The sequence below is a fragment of the Cryptomeria japonica genome, unplaced genomic scaffold (genome assembly GCF_030272615.1).
Source record: "Cryptomeria japonica unplaced genomic scaffold, Sugi_1.0 HiC_scaffold_511, whole genome shotgun sequence".
Lineage (NCBI taxonomy): Eukaryota > Viridiplantae > Streptophyta > Pinopsida > Cupressales > Cupressaceae > Cryptomeria > Cryptomeria japonica.
In genome coordinates, this window is record NW_026729326.1 from 83830 (window position 1) to 98322 (window position 14493).

Below are 14493 nucleotides of genomic sequence, written 5' to 3' on the forward strand. Positions count from 1 at the left end.
TTTCTTCTCCTAAAACCCAATATTTGTTTATTAAGTCTCGGAACACATTTTTGTTCTCGTGGACCCATCATGGGTCTTGGAACGCATTTGTGGTCCTTGGGTCCCATTTTGCATCCCGAAACTTGTGTTTTGGTGCTTGATCCCTATTTTGGGTGCCCACCTTGCACCAAGTGCGCACCCGGGGCAAACCGAGCGCCTTGGTGCACCGGGGCAAGATCGAGCGTGCACCCGAGGCGCCCCGAACATGCACCAAGGTGCACTCGGCCCACATGTGAGCGCAGGTCGTTGCGCCCGAGGTGGTGTGTGGGCACCGCGTTGCAGACGGGACACTGCACGCACACGACGCCCCGTCCAGGTGCACGCACGTAGGCCGGGCCGGGTGCACACCCGACGCCCTAGCAAGGTGCGCGCACCCGGGCAGGGCTCACACTTGGCGAACGGGGCGCACTTCGCGAGGGAGGGTGTGCACCTCGACGGGGGTGGGTGGCCGGGGTGGATTCGCACGTGGGTCGCGGTTTGCTAAGTACACACTGCGACAAGCTCATAACGGGTGCGATCATACCAGCGTTAGTGCACCGGATCCCATCAGAACTCCGCAGTTAAGCGCGCTTGGGCCGGAGTAGTACTGGGATGGGTGACCTCCCGGGAAGTCCCGGTGTTGCACCCTTTTTTAGTTTTTCGCCGGGCGTCGCAATGCTATTTGAATAAACCTTTTGCCCGTTTGCGTTCTCGTCGGGGCCGGGCCGGGCCGGGGTGCGCTGCCCGCACTACCGCGCGCGCGGGGGCGACACCGAGCGCGCACCCGAGGCGCCCCGAGCACACAGGCCACGGTGCAACCCGGGCGTTGTGCGCGCACCCCGGTGCGCCCGAGGTGCTGCGCGCGCACCCAGGTGAAATCGGTGTGCACCTCGGCCAGTGCGCGCTCGGTCGAGTCGCGCACGTTGGCCAAGGTGCACGGTGATGTTTCTTACTCTAAGGTTCCGCACCAGACGCCCGGGACAGGTGAGCGAAGCTGGGCGGGGCCGGGTGCGCGGCCGGGGCAGGTGCACGCAGCTGGAGAGAGCTTTGGAGCACACCAGAGGTGCGCACCTTGGAGCACACTTCGGAGCGCACCAATGATGCGCTCCATTCAAAAGTTTCCTGAAAAGGCAAAAAAAGTTGAGATTATAGAATTTCCCACTTGAGAGATTGTAAAAAAAAAAAATTTAAAATGAAGGAAACGCGGGTGCCAAGGTGTGCGCGCCCGGGTGCGCAGCCCAGCCAAGGTGTGCGCACCAAGGCGCCCACCCTGGCGAAGGTGCACGCAAGGTGCGCACCCGAGGCAAACCGGACAATTAACCCAACTTTCGACTTCGCGCGCACCTGCGCACCTTGGAGCGCACTTCGGAGCGCTCCTTGGTGCGCACCAATCTTGGGCACCTCGGAGTGCACCATGGCGCCCACCAAGGTGCGCACCCGGGGCAAACCGAGCTCCGACTTCGTGCGCACCTTGGAGCGCACGAAAGGTGCGCACCATGGCGCCCACCAAGGTGCGCAGCCCAGCCAAGGCGTGCGCATCAAGGTGCGCACCCTGGCGAAGGTGCGCACCCGGGGCAAACCGAGCTCCGACTTCGTGCGCACCTTGGAGCGCACAAAGGGTGCGCAACCCAGCCAAGGTGTGCGCACCCCGGGCAAACCGAGCTCCGAATCGTGCGCACCTTGGAGCACACTTCGGAGCCCTCCTTGGTGCGCACCGATGTTGCGCACCTCGGAGCGCACCCGGGGAAAACAATGCAATTAACCCGACTTTCGACTTCGTGGGCACCTCGGAGCGCTCTCGGGTTCGCACCTCGGAGCACACCGAGGTGCGCACCTTTGATGCGCTGCCTTCACCAATTTCCAGAAAAGGCAAGAAAACATTGAGAAGGTGTGCGCACCGAGGTGCCCACCCTGGCGAAGGTGCACGCGAGGTGCGCACCCGGGGCAAACCGGGCTCCGACTTCGTGCACGCCATGCTGCGCACCTTGGAGGGCCATGGTGCGCACCTTGGAGCACACTTCGGAGCGCTCAATGGTGCCCAACCCAGCCAAGGTGCCCACCGCGGCGAAGGTGCACGCGAGGTGCGCACCCGGGGCAAACCGGGCTCCGACTTCGTGCACGCCGCACCTTGGAGCACACTTCGGAGCGCTCCTTGGTGCGCACCAGGGCGCGCAACCCAGCCGAGGTGCCCACCCCGGCGAAGGTGCACGCGGGGTGCGCACCCGGGGCAAACCGGGCTCCGACTTCGTGCACGCCATGGTGCCCACCGCGGCGAAGGTGCACGCGAGGTGCGCACCCGGGGCAAACCGGGCTCCGACTTCGTGCACGCCGCACCTTGGAGCACACTTCGGAGCGCTCCTTGGTGCGCACCAGGGCGCGCAACCCAGCCGAGGTGCCCACCCCGGCGAAGGTGCACGCGAGGTGCGCACCCGGGGCAAACCGGGCTCCGACTTCGTGCACGCCATGGTGCCCACCGCGGCGAAGGTGCACGCGAGGTGCGCACCCGGGGCAAACCGGGCTCCGACTTCGTGCACGCCGCACCTTGGAGCACACTTCGGAGCGCTCCTTGGTGCGCACCATGGTGCCCACCAGGGCGCGCAACCCCGCCGAAGGTGCACGCGAGGTGCGCACCCGGGGCAAACCGGGCTCCGACTTCGTGCACGCCGCACCTTGGAGCACACTTCGGAGCGCTCCTTGGTGCGCACCAGGGCGCGCAACCCCGCCGAAGGTGCACGCGAGGTGCGCACCCGGGGCAAACCGGGCTCCGACTTCGTGCACGCCATGGTGCGCACCAGGGTGCCCACCGCGGCGAAGGTGCGCACCCGGGGCAAACCGGGCTCCGACTTCGTGCACGCCGCACCTTGGAGCACACTTCGGAGCGCTCCTTGGTGCGCACCAGGGCGCGCAACCCAGCCGAGGTGCCCACCCCGGCGAAGGTGCACGCGAGGTGCGCACCCGGGGCAAACCGGGCTCCGACTTCGTGCACGCCATGGTGCCCACCGCGGCGAAGGTGCGCACCCGGGGCAAACCGGGCTAGGACTTCGTGCACGCCGCACCTTGGAGCACACTTCGGAGCGCTCCTTGGTGCGCACCATGGTGCCCACCAGGCCGCGCAACCCAGCCAAGGTGTGCGCACCAAGGTGCACGCGAGGTGCGCACCCGGGGCAAACCGGGGTCCGGCTTCGTGCACGCCGCACCTTGGAGCACACATCGGGGCGCTCCCGGGTTCGCACCGGCGTTGCGCACCGTGGTGGGCACCTCGGAGCGCACCGTGGTGGGCACCTCGGAGCACACCAAGGTGGGCAGCGAGGTGCGCACCTTTGATGCGATGCCTTCACTAATTTCCATAAAAGGCAAAAAAAAACGAGATTTTAAAATTTCCGTTTTGAAAGATAGTGAGAAAAAGGGAATGCTGGTGCCATCTTGAGCCCGCCCTGGTGCGCAGCCCAGCCAAGGTGTGCGCACCAAGGTGCCCACCCTGGCGAAGGTGCGCGCCCGGGCAATTAACCCAACTTCCAACTTCGCGCGCGCCAGGGTGGGAGCGCACCCAACAACCGGGCCTGGGAAGAGCCAATGCGAGAAACCCCACCAAACGCTCTGACAAAAAAAGAGGGGGCGCTCCAGTAACCCCGCTTCGGAGCGCACCCTGGGCAAACCCAGCCAGGGTGCCCACCCCGGCCAAGGTGCAGGCGAGGTGCGCACCCGGGGCAAACCGGGCTCCGACAACGTGCACGCCGCACCTTGGAGCACACTTCGTAGCGCTCCCGGGTGCGCACCTCAGAGCACACCAAGGTGGGCAGCGAGGTGCGCACCTTTGATGCGCTGCCTTCACTAATTTCCAGAAAAGGCAAAAAAAAGAGGAGATTTTAAAATTTCCGTTTTGAAAGATAGTGAAAAAAACGGAACGCGGGTGCCATCTTGAGCCCGCCCTGGTGCACAGCCCAGGTAAGGTGCCCACCCTGGCAAAGGTGCGCACCCGGGCAATTAACCCTACTTCCGACTTCGTGCGCGCCAGGGTGGCAACCGGGCCTGGGAAGAGCCAATGCGAGAAACCCCACCAAACGCTCCGACAAAAAAAGAGGCGGCGCTCCAATAACCCCGCTTCGGAGCGCAGCCGGGGCAAACCCAGCCAAGGTGCCCACCCCGACGAAGGTGCACGCGAGGTGCGCACCCGGGGCAAACCGGGCTCCGACAACGTGCACGCAGCACCTTGGAGCACACTTCGAAGCACTCCCGGGTGCCCACCGGCGTTGCGCACCGTGGTGGGCAGCGAGGTGCGCACCTTTGATGCGCTGCCTTCACTAATTTCCAGAAAAGGCAAAAAAAAATGAGATTTTAAAATTTCCGTTTTGAAAGATAGTGAAAAAAACGGAACGCGGGTGCCATCTTGAGCCCGCCCTGGTGCGCAGCCCAGGCAAGGCATGCGCACCAAGGTGCCCACCCGCGGTGCACGCCCGGGGCAAACCGGGCTCCGACTTCGTGCAGGCCGCACCTTGGAGCACACTTCGGAGCGCTCCTTGGTGCGCACCATGGTGCCCACCAGGGCGCACCCGGGGCAAACCGGGCTCCGACTTCGTGCACGCCGCACCTTGGAGCACACATCGGAGCGCTCCCAGGTTCGCACCAGCGTTGCGCACCTTTGATGCGCTGCCTTCACTAATTTCCAGAAAAGGCAAAAAAAAACGATATTTTAAAATTTCCGTTCTGAAAGATAGTGAAAAAAACGGAACGCGGGTGCCATCTTGAGCCCTTCCTGGTGCGCAGCCCAGGCAAGTTGTGCGCACCAAGGTGCCCACCCTGGCGGAGGTGCGCGCCCGGGGCAAACCGGGCTCCGACTTCGTGCACTGCATGGTGCCCACCAAGGCGCGCAACCCAGCCAAGGTGCCCACCGCAGCGAAGGTGCACGCGAGGTGCGCACCCGAGGTGCACACCCGGGGCAAACCGAGCTCCGACTTCGTGCACGCCGCACCTTGGAGCACACTTCAGAGCGCTCCTTGGTGCGCACCAGGGCGCGCAACCCAGCCAAGGTGCTCACCCCGGCGAAGGTGCACGCGAGGTGCGCACCCGGGGCAAGCCGGGCTCGGACTTCGTGCACGCCGCACCTTGGAGCACACATCGGAGCGCTCCCGGGTTCGCACCAGCATTGCGCACCTTTGATGCGCTGCCTTCACTAATTTCCAGAAAAGGCAAAAAAAAAAAAAAAACGAGATTTTAAAATTTCCGTTTTGAAAGATAGTGAAAAAAACGGAACGCGGGTGCCATCTTGAGCCCGCCCTGGTGTGCAGCCCAGGCAAGTTGTGCGCACCAAGGCACCCACCCTGGCCAAGGTGGGTCACGGGGTGGGTCCTAGGGTGGGTAACGGGGTGGGTACTAAGGTGCGTGCCAAGGTGGGTCATGGGGTGGGTGCCAAGGTGGGCACCAGGGTGGGTGTGCACCAACCCTAGCCAGGGTAGGTCACGGGGTGGTTGTCGGGGTGGGCGTCAAGGAGCCAAGGTGGGTGGCAAGTAGCCAAGTTGCGTGCCAAGGTGGGTGTCGGGGTGGGTGCCAAGGATCCAAGGTGGGTGCCAAGGAACCAAGGTGGGTGTCTGGGTGGGTGCCGAGGTGGGAGCCAGGGTGGGTCCCAAGGTGAGTGCAAAGGTGGGTGCCAGGGTCAAGGTGAGTGCCAATGTGGGTTCCAAGGTGCCAGGGTCAGGGTGAGTGCCAATGTGGGTTCAAAGGTGCTAAGTTGGGTGCGAGGTTGGGTGCGAGGGTGGGTGGGTGCCAAGGTGTGCTAGGTGGAAGCCCGGGTGGGTCGGCATCCCATGGGTGTCGAGTTGGGTGCCTGATGGGTGCTTCTTGTCAAGTTTTAGTCGTCGGGACTCATTTCGAGCCTTAGAGGTCGTTTCTTGTCCGGTTGCCCTGTCTTCGACCTGGGAACCCAATTTTGGTCCTCGGGTCCCATTTTTTTTTGTCTCGCATCCCACTTTTGGCCTGTGGCCTTTTCGGGGTCGATTCTCGTTTTGGGCATCAGAGCATGTTTCTTCTCCTAAAACCCAATATTTGTTTATTAAGTCTCGGAACACATTTTTGTTCTCGTGGACCCATCATGGGTCTTGGAACGCATTTGTGGTCCTTGGGTCCCATTTTGCATCCCGAAACTTGTGTTTTGGTGCTTGATCCCTATTTTGGGTGCCCACCTTGCACCAAGTGCGCACCCGGGGCAAACCGAGCGCCTTGGTGCACCGGGGCAAGATCGAGCGTGCACCCGAGGCGCCCCGAACATGCACCAAGGTGCACTCAGCCCACATGTGAGCGCAGGTCGTTGCGCCCGAGGTGGTGTGTGGGCACCGCGTTGCAGACGGGACACTGCACGCACACGACGCCCCGTCCAGGTGCACGCACGTAGGCCGGGCCGGGTGCACACCCGACGCCCTAGCAAGGTGCGCGCACCCGGGCAGGGCTCACACTTGGCGAACGGGGCGCACTTCGCGAGGGAGGGTGTGCACCTCGACGGGGGTGGGTGGCCGGGGTGGATTCGCACGTGGGTCGCGGTTTGCTAAGTACACACTGCGACAAGCTCATAACGGGTGCGATCATACCAGCGTTAGTGCACCGGATCCCATCAGAACTCCGCAGTTAAGCGCGCTTGGGCCGGAGTAGTACTGGGATGGGTGACCTCCCGGGAAGTCCCGGTGTTGCACCCTTTTTTAGTTTTTCGCCGGGCGTCGCAATGCTATTTGAATAAACCTTTTGCCCGTTTGCGTTCTCGTCGGGGCCGGGCCGGGCCGGGGTGCGCTGCCCGCACTACCGCGCGCGCGGGGGGCGACACCGAGCGCGCACCCGAGGCGCCCCGAGCACACAGGCCACGGTGCAACCCGGGCGTTGTGCGCGCACCCCGGTGCGCCCGAGGTGCTGCGCGCGCACCCAGGTGAAATCGGTGTGCACCTCGGCCAGTGCGCGCTCGGTCGAGTCGCGCACGTTGGCCAAGGTGCACGGTGATGTTTCTTACTCTAAGGTTCCGCACCAGACGCCCGGGACAGGTGAGCGAAGCTGGGCGGGGCCGGGTGCGCGGCCGGGGCAGGTGCACGCAGCTGGAGAGAGCTTTGGAGCACACCAGAGGTGCGCACCTTGGAGCACACTTCGGAGCGCACCAATGATGCGCTCCATTCAAAAGTTTCCTGAAAAGGCAAAAAAAGTTGAGATTATAGAATTTCCCACTTGAGAGATTGTAAAAAAAAAAAATTTAAAATGAAGGAAACGCGGGTGCCAAGGTGTGCGCGCCCGGGTGCGCAGCCCAGCCAAGGTGTGCGCACCAAGGCGCCCACCCTGGCGAAGGTGCACGCAAGGTGCGCACCCGAGGCAAACCGGACAATTAACCCAACTTTCGACTTCGCGCGCACCTGCGCACCTTGGAGCGCACTTCGGAGCGCTCCTTGGTGCGCACCAATCTTGGGCACCTCGGAGTGCACCATGGCGCCCACCAAGGTGCGCACCCGGGGCAAACCGAGCTCCGACTTCGTGCGCACCTTGGAGCGCACGAAAGGTGCGCACCATGGCGCCCACCAAGGTGCGCAGCCCAGCCAAGGCGTGCGCATCAAGGTGCGCACCCTGGCGAAGGTGCGCACCCGGGGCAAACCGAGCTCCGACTTCGTGCGCACCTTGGAGCGCACAAAGGGTGCGCAACCCAGCCAAGGTGTGCGCACCCCGGGCAAACCGAGCTCCGAATCGTGCGCACCTTGGAGCACACTTCGGAGCCCTCCTTGGTGCGCACCGATGTTGCGCACCTCGGAGCGCACCCGGGGAAAACAATGCAATTAACCCGACTTTCGACTTCGTGGGCACCTCGGAGCGCTCTCGGGTTCGCACCTCGGAGCACACCGAGGTGCGCACCTTTGATGCGCTGCCTTCACCAATTTCCAGAAAAGGCAAGAAAACATTGAGAAGGTGTGCGCACCGAGGTGCCCACCCTGGCGAAGGTGCACGCGAGGTGCGCACCCGGGGCAAACCGGGCTCCGACTTCGTGCACGCCATGCTGCGCACCTTGGAGGGCCATGGTGCGCACCTTGGAGCACACTTCGGAGCGCTCAATGGTGCCCAACCCAGCCAAGGTGCCCACCGCGGCGAAGGTGCACGCGAGGTGCGCACCCGGGGCAAACCGGGCTCCGACTTCGTGCACGCCGCACCTTGGAGCACACTTCGGAGCGCTCCTTGGTGCGCACCAGGGCGCGCAACCCAGCCGAGGTGCCCACCCCGGCGAAGGTGCACGCGGGGTGCGCACCCGGGGCAAACCGGGCTCCGACTTCGTGCACGCCATGGTGCCCACCGCGGCGAAGGTGCACGCGAGGTGCGCACCCGGGGCAAACCGGGCTCCGACTTCGTGCACGCCGCACCTTGGAGCACACTTCGGAGCGCTCCTTGGTGCGCACCAGGGCGCGCAACCCAGCCGAGGTGCCCACCCCGGCGAAGGTGCACGCGAGGTGCGCACCCGGGGCAAACCGGGCTCCGACTTCGTGCACGCCATGGTGCCCACCGCGGCGAAGGTGCACGCGAGGTGCGCACCCGGGGCAAACCGGGCTCCGACTTCGTGCACGCCGCACCTTGGAGCACACTTCGGAGCGCTCCTTGGTGCGCACCATGGTGCCCACCAGGGCGCGCAACCCCGCCGAAGGTGCACGCGAGGTGCGCACCCGGGGCAAACCGGGCTCCGACTTCGTGCACGCCGCACCTTGGAGCACACTTCGGAGCGCTCCTTGGTGCGCACCAGGGCGCGCAACCCCGCCGAAGGTGCACGCGAGGTGCGCACCCGGGGCAAACCGGGCTCCGACTTCGTGCACGCCATGGTGCGCACCAGGGTGCCCACCGCGGCGAAGGTGCGCACCCGGGGCAAACCGGGCTCCGACTTCGTGCACGCCGCACCTTGGAGCACACTTCGGAGCGCTCCTTGGTGCGCACCAGGGCGCGCAACCCAGCCGAGGTGCCCACCCCGGCGAAGGTGCACGCGAGGTGCGCACCCGGGGCAAACCGGGCTCCGACTTCGTGCACGCCATGGTGCCCACCGCGGCGAAGGTGCGCACCCGGGGCAAACCGGGCTAGGACTTCGTGCACGCCGCACCTTGGAGCACACTTTGGAGCGCTCCTTGGTGCGCACCATGGTGCCCACCAGGCCGCGCAACCCAGCCAAGGTGTGCGCACCAAGGTGCACGCGAGGTGCGCACCCGGGGCAAACCGGGGTCCGGCTTCGTGCACGCCGCACCTTGGAGCACACATCGGGGCGCTCCCGGGTTCGCACCGGCGTTGCGCACCGTGGTGGGCACCTCGGAGCGCACCGTGGTGGGCACCTCGGAGCACACCAAGGTGGGCAGCGAGGTGCGCACCTTTGATGCGATGCCTTCACTAATTTCCATAAAAGGCAAAAAAAAACGAGATTTTAAAATTTCCGTTTTGAAAGATAGTGAGAAAAAGGGAATGCTGGTGCCATCTTGAGCCCGCCCTGGTGCGCAGCCCAGCCAAGGTGTGCGCACCAAGGTGCCCACCCTGGCGAAGGTGCGCGCCCGGGCAATTAACCCAACTTCCAACTTCGCGCGCGCCAGGGTGGGAGCGCACCCAACAACCGGGCCTGGGAAGAGCCAATGCGAGAAACCCCACCAAACGCTCTGACAAAAAAAGAGGGGGCGCTCCAGTAACCCCGCTTCGGAGCGCACCCTGGGCAAACCCAGCCAGGGTGCCCACCCCGGCCAAGGTGCAGGCGAGGTGCGCACCCGGGGCAAACCGGGCTCCGACAACGTGCACGCCGCACCTTGGAGCACACTTCGTAGCGCTCCCGGGTGCGCACCTCAGAGCACACCAAGGTGGGCAGCGAGGTGCGCACCTTTGATGCGCTGCCTTCACTAATTTCCAGAAAAGGCAAAAAAAAGAGGAGATTTTAAAATTTCCGTTTTGAAAGATAGTGAAAAAAACGGAACGCGGGTGCCATCTTGAGCCCGCCCTGGTGCACAGCCCAGGTAAGGTGCCCACCCTGGCAAAGGTGCGCACCCGGGCAATTAACCCTACTTCCGACTTCGTGCGCGCCAGGGTGGCAACCGGGCCTGGGAAGAGCCAATGCGAGAAACCCCACCAAACGCTCCGACAAAAAAAGAGGCGGCGCTCCAATAACCCCGCTTCGGAGCGCAGCCGGGGCAAACCCAGCCAAGGTGCCCACCCCGACGAAGGTGCACGCGAGGTGCGCACCCGGGGCAAACCGGGCTCCGACAACGTGCACGCAGCACCTTGGAGCACACTTCGAAGCACTCCCGGGTGCCCACCGGCGTTGCGCACCGTGGTGGGCAGCGAGGTGCGCACCTTTGATGCGCTGCCTTCACTAATTTCCAGAAAAGGCAAAAAAAAATGAGATTTTAAAATTTCCGTTTTGAAAGATAGTGAAAAAAACGGAACGCGGGTGCCATCTTGAGCCCGCCCTGGTGCGCAGCCCAGGCAAGGCATGCGCACCAAGGTGCCCACCCGCGGTGCACGCCCGGGGCAAACCGGGCTCCGACTTCGTGCAGGCCGCACCTTGGAGCACACTTCGGAGCGCTCCTTGGTGCGCACCATGGTGCCCACCAGGGCGCACCCGGGGCAAACCGGGCTCCGACTTCGTGCACGCCGCACCTTGGAGCACACATCGGAGCGCTCCCAGGTTCGCACCAGCGTTGCGCACCTTTGATGCGCTGCCTTCACTAATTTCCAGAAAAGGCAAAAAAAAACGATATTTTAAAATTTCCGTTCTGAAAGATAGTGAAAAAAACGGAACGCGGGTGCCATCTTGAGCCCTTCCTGGTGCGCAGCCCAGGCAAGTTGTGCGCACCAAGGTGCCCACCCTGGCGGAGGTGCGCGCCCGGGGCAAACCGGGCTCCGACTTCGTGCACTGCATGGTGCCCACCAAGGCGCGCAACCCAGCCAAGGTGCCCACCGCAGCGAAGGTGCACGCGAGGTGCGCACCCGAGGTGCACACCCGGGGCAAACCGAGCTCCGACTTCGTGCACGCCGCACCTTGGAGCACACTTCAGAGCGCTCCTTGGTGCGCACCAGGGCGCGCAACCCAGCCAAGGTGCTCACCCCGGCGAAGGTGCACGCGAGGTGCGCACCCGGGGCAAGCCGGGCTCGGACTTCGTGCACGCCGCACCTTGGAGCACACATCGGAGCGCTCCCGGGTTCGCACCAGCATTGCGCACCTTTGATGCGCTGCCTTCACTAATTTCCAGAAAAGGCAAAAAAAAAAAAAAAACGAGATTTTAAAATTTCCGTTTTGAAAGATAGTGAAAAAAACGGAACGCGGGTGCCATCTTGAGCCCGCCCTGGTGTGCAGCCCAGGCAAGTTGTGCGCACCAAGGCACCCACCCTGGCCAAGGTGGGTCACGGGGTGGGTCCTAGGGTGGGTAACGGGGTGGGTACTAAGGTGCGTGCCAAGGTGGGTCATGGGGTGGGTGCCAAGGTGGGCACCAGGGTGGGTGTGCACCAACCCTAGCCAGGGTAGGTCACGGGGTGGTTGTCGGGGTGGGCGTCAAGGAGCCAAGGTGGGTGGCAAGTAGCCAAGTTGCGTGCCAAGGTGGGTGTCGGGGTGGGTGCCAAGGATCCAAGGTGGGTGCCAAGGAACCAAGGTGGGTGTCTGGGTGGGTGCCGAGGTGGGAGCCAGGGTGGGTCCCAAGGTGAGTGCAAAGGTGGGTGCCAGGGTCAAGGTGAGTGCCAATGTGGGTTCCAAGGTGCCAGGGTCAGGGTGAGTGCCAATGTGGGTTCAAAGGTGCTAAGTTGGGTGCGAGGTTGGGTGCGAGGGTGGGTGGGTGCCAAGGTGTGCTAGGTGGAAGCCCGGGTGGGTCGGCATCCCATGGGTGTCGAGTTGGGTGCCTGATGGGTGCTTCTTGTCAAGTTTTAGTCGTCGGGACTCATTTCGAGCCTTAGAGGTCGTTTCTTGTCCGGTTGCCCTGTCTTCGACCTGGGAACCCAATTTTGGTCCTCGGGTCCCATTTTTTTTTGTCTCGCATCCCACTTTTGGCCTGTGGCCTTTTCGGGGTCGATTCTCGTTTTGGGCATCAGAGCATGTTTCTTCTCCTAAAACCCAATATTTGTTTATTAAGTCTCGGAACACATTTTTGTTCTCGTGGACCCATCATGGGTCTTGGAACGCATTTGTGGTCCTTGGGTCCCATTTTGCATCCCGAAACTTGTGTTTTGGTGCTTGATCCCTATTTTGGGTGCCCACCTTGCACCAAGTGCGCACCCGGGGCAAACCGAGCGCCTTGGTGCACCGGGGCAAGATCGAGCGTGCACCCGAGGCGCCCCGAACATGCACCAAGGTGCACTCGGCCCACATGTGAGCGCAGGTCGTTGCGCCCGAGGTGGTGTGTGGGCACCGCGTTGCAGACGGGACACTGCACGCACACGACGCCCCGTCCAGGTGCACGCACGTAGGCCGGGCCGGGTGCACACCCGACGCCCTAGCAAGGTGCGCGCACCCGGGCAGGGCTCACACTTGGCGAACGGGGCGCACTTCGCGAGGGAGGGTGTGCACCTCGACGGGGGTGGGTGGCCGGGGTGGATTCGCACGTGGGTCGCGGTTTGCTAAGTACACACTGCGACAAGCTCATAACGGGTGCGATCATACCAGCGTTAGTGCACCGGATCCCATCAGAACTCCGCAGTTAAGCGCGCTTGGGCCGGAGTAGTACTGGGATGGGTGACCTCCCGGGAAGTCCCGGTGTTGCACCCTTTTTTAGTTTTTCGCCGGGCGTCGCAATGCTATTTGAATAAACCTTTTGCCCGTTTGCGTTCTCGTCGGGGCCGGGCCGGGCCGGGGTGCGCTGCCCGCACTACCGCGCGCGCGGGGGCGACACCGAGCGCGCACCCGAGGCGCCCCGAGCACACAGGCCACGGTGCAACCCGGGCGTTGTGCGCGCACCCCGGTGCGCCCGAGGTGCTGCGCGCGCACCCAGGTGAAATCGGTGTGCACCTCGGCCAGTGCGCGCTCGGTCGAGTCGCGCACGTTGGCCAAGGTGCACGGTGATGTTTCTTACTCTAAGGTTCCGCACCAGACGCCCGGGACAGGTGAGCGAAGCTGGGCGGGGCCGGGTGCGCGGCCGGGGCAGGTGCACGCAGCTGGAGAGAGCTTTGGAGCACACCAGAGGTGCGCACCTTGGAGCACACTTCGGAGCGCACCAATGATGCGCTCCATTCAAAAGTTTCCTGAAAAGGCAAAAAAAGTTGAGATTATAGAATTTCCCACTTGAGAGATTGTAAAAAAAAAAAATTTAAAATGAAGGAAACGCGGGTGCCAAGGTGTGCGCGCCCGGGTGCGCAGCCCAGCCAAGGTGTGCGCACCAAGGCGCCCACCCTGGCGAAGGTGCACGCAAGGTGCGCACCCGAGGCAAACCGGACAATTAACCCAACTTTCGACTTCGCGCGCACCTGCGCACCTTGGAGCGCACTTCGGAGCGCTCCTTGGTGCGCACCAATCTTGGGCACCTCGGAGTGCACCATGGCGCCCACCAAGGTGCGCACCCGGGGCAAACCGAGCTCCGACTTCGTGCGCACCTTGGAGCGCACGAAAGGTGCGCACCATGGCGCCCACCAAGGTGCGCAGCCCAGCCAAGGCGTGCGCATCAAGGTGCGCACCCTGGCGAAGGTGCGCACCCGGGGCAAACCGAGCTCCGACTTCGTGCGCACCTTGGAGCGCACAAAGGGTGCGCAACCCAGCCAAGGTGTGCGCACCCCGGGCAAACCGAGCTCCGAATCGTGCGCACCTTGGAGCACACTTCGGAGCCCTCCTTGGTGCGCACCGATGTTGCGCACCTCGGAGCGCACCCGGGGAAAACAATGCAATTAACCCGACTTTCGACTTCGTGGGCACCTCGGAGCGCTCTCGGGTTCGCACCTCGGAGCACACCGAGGTGCGCACCTTTGATGCGCTGCCTTCACCAATTTCCAGAAAAGGCAAGAAAACATTGAGAAGGTGTGCGCACCGAGGTGCCCACCCTGGCGAAGGTGCACGCGAGGTGCGCACCCGGGGCAAACCGGGCTCCGACTTCGTGCACGCCATGCTGCGCACCTTGGAGGGCCATGGTGCGCACCTTGGAGCACACTTCGGAGCGCTCAATGGTGCCCAACCCAGCCAAGGTGCCCACCGCGGCGAAGGTGCACGCGAGGTGCGCACCCGGGGCAAACCGGGCTCCGACTTCGTGCACGCCGCACCTTGGAGCACACTTCGGAGCGCTCCTTGGTGCGCACCAGGGCGCGCAACCCAGCCGAGGTGCCCACCCCGGCGAAGGTGCACGCGGGGTGCGCACCCGGGGCAAACCGGGCTCCGACTTCGTGCACGCCATGGTGCCCACCGCGGCGAAGGTGCACGCGAGGTGCGCACCCGGGGCAAACCGGGCTCCGACTTCGTGCACGCCGCACCTTGGAGCACACTTCGGAGCGCTCCTTGGTGCGCACCAGGGCGCGCAACCCAGCCGAGGTGCCCACCCCGGC

General features: G+C 63.8%; 3 non-coding genes across 3 annotated transcripts; all 3 read left to right on the plus strand.

The window, feature by feature from the left end:
* Positions 1 to 548: 548 nt before the first annotated feature.
* Positions 549 to 667, plus strand: LOC131872074 (5S ribosomal RNA). The gene has a single exon (XR_009370258.1). It is a non-coding gene; the product is annotated as a 5S ribosomal RNA (ribosomal RNA).
* A 5915-nt stretch (positions 668 to 6582) lies between these two features.
* LOC131872075 (5S ribosomal RNA) lies at positions 6583 to 6701 on the plus strand. Its single transcript, XR_009370259.1, has one exon. It is a non-coding gene; the product is annotated as a 5S ribosomal RNA (ribosomal RNA).
* Positions 6702 to 12617: 5916 nt separating this feature from the next.
* LOC131872076 (5S ribosomal RNA) lies at positions 12618 to 12736 on the plus strand. Its single transcript, XR_009370260.1, has one exon. It is a non-coding gene; the product is annotated as a 5S ribosomal RNA (ribosomal RNA).
* The last annotated feature ends 1757 nt before the right edge of the window (positions 12737 to 14493 follow it).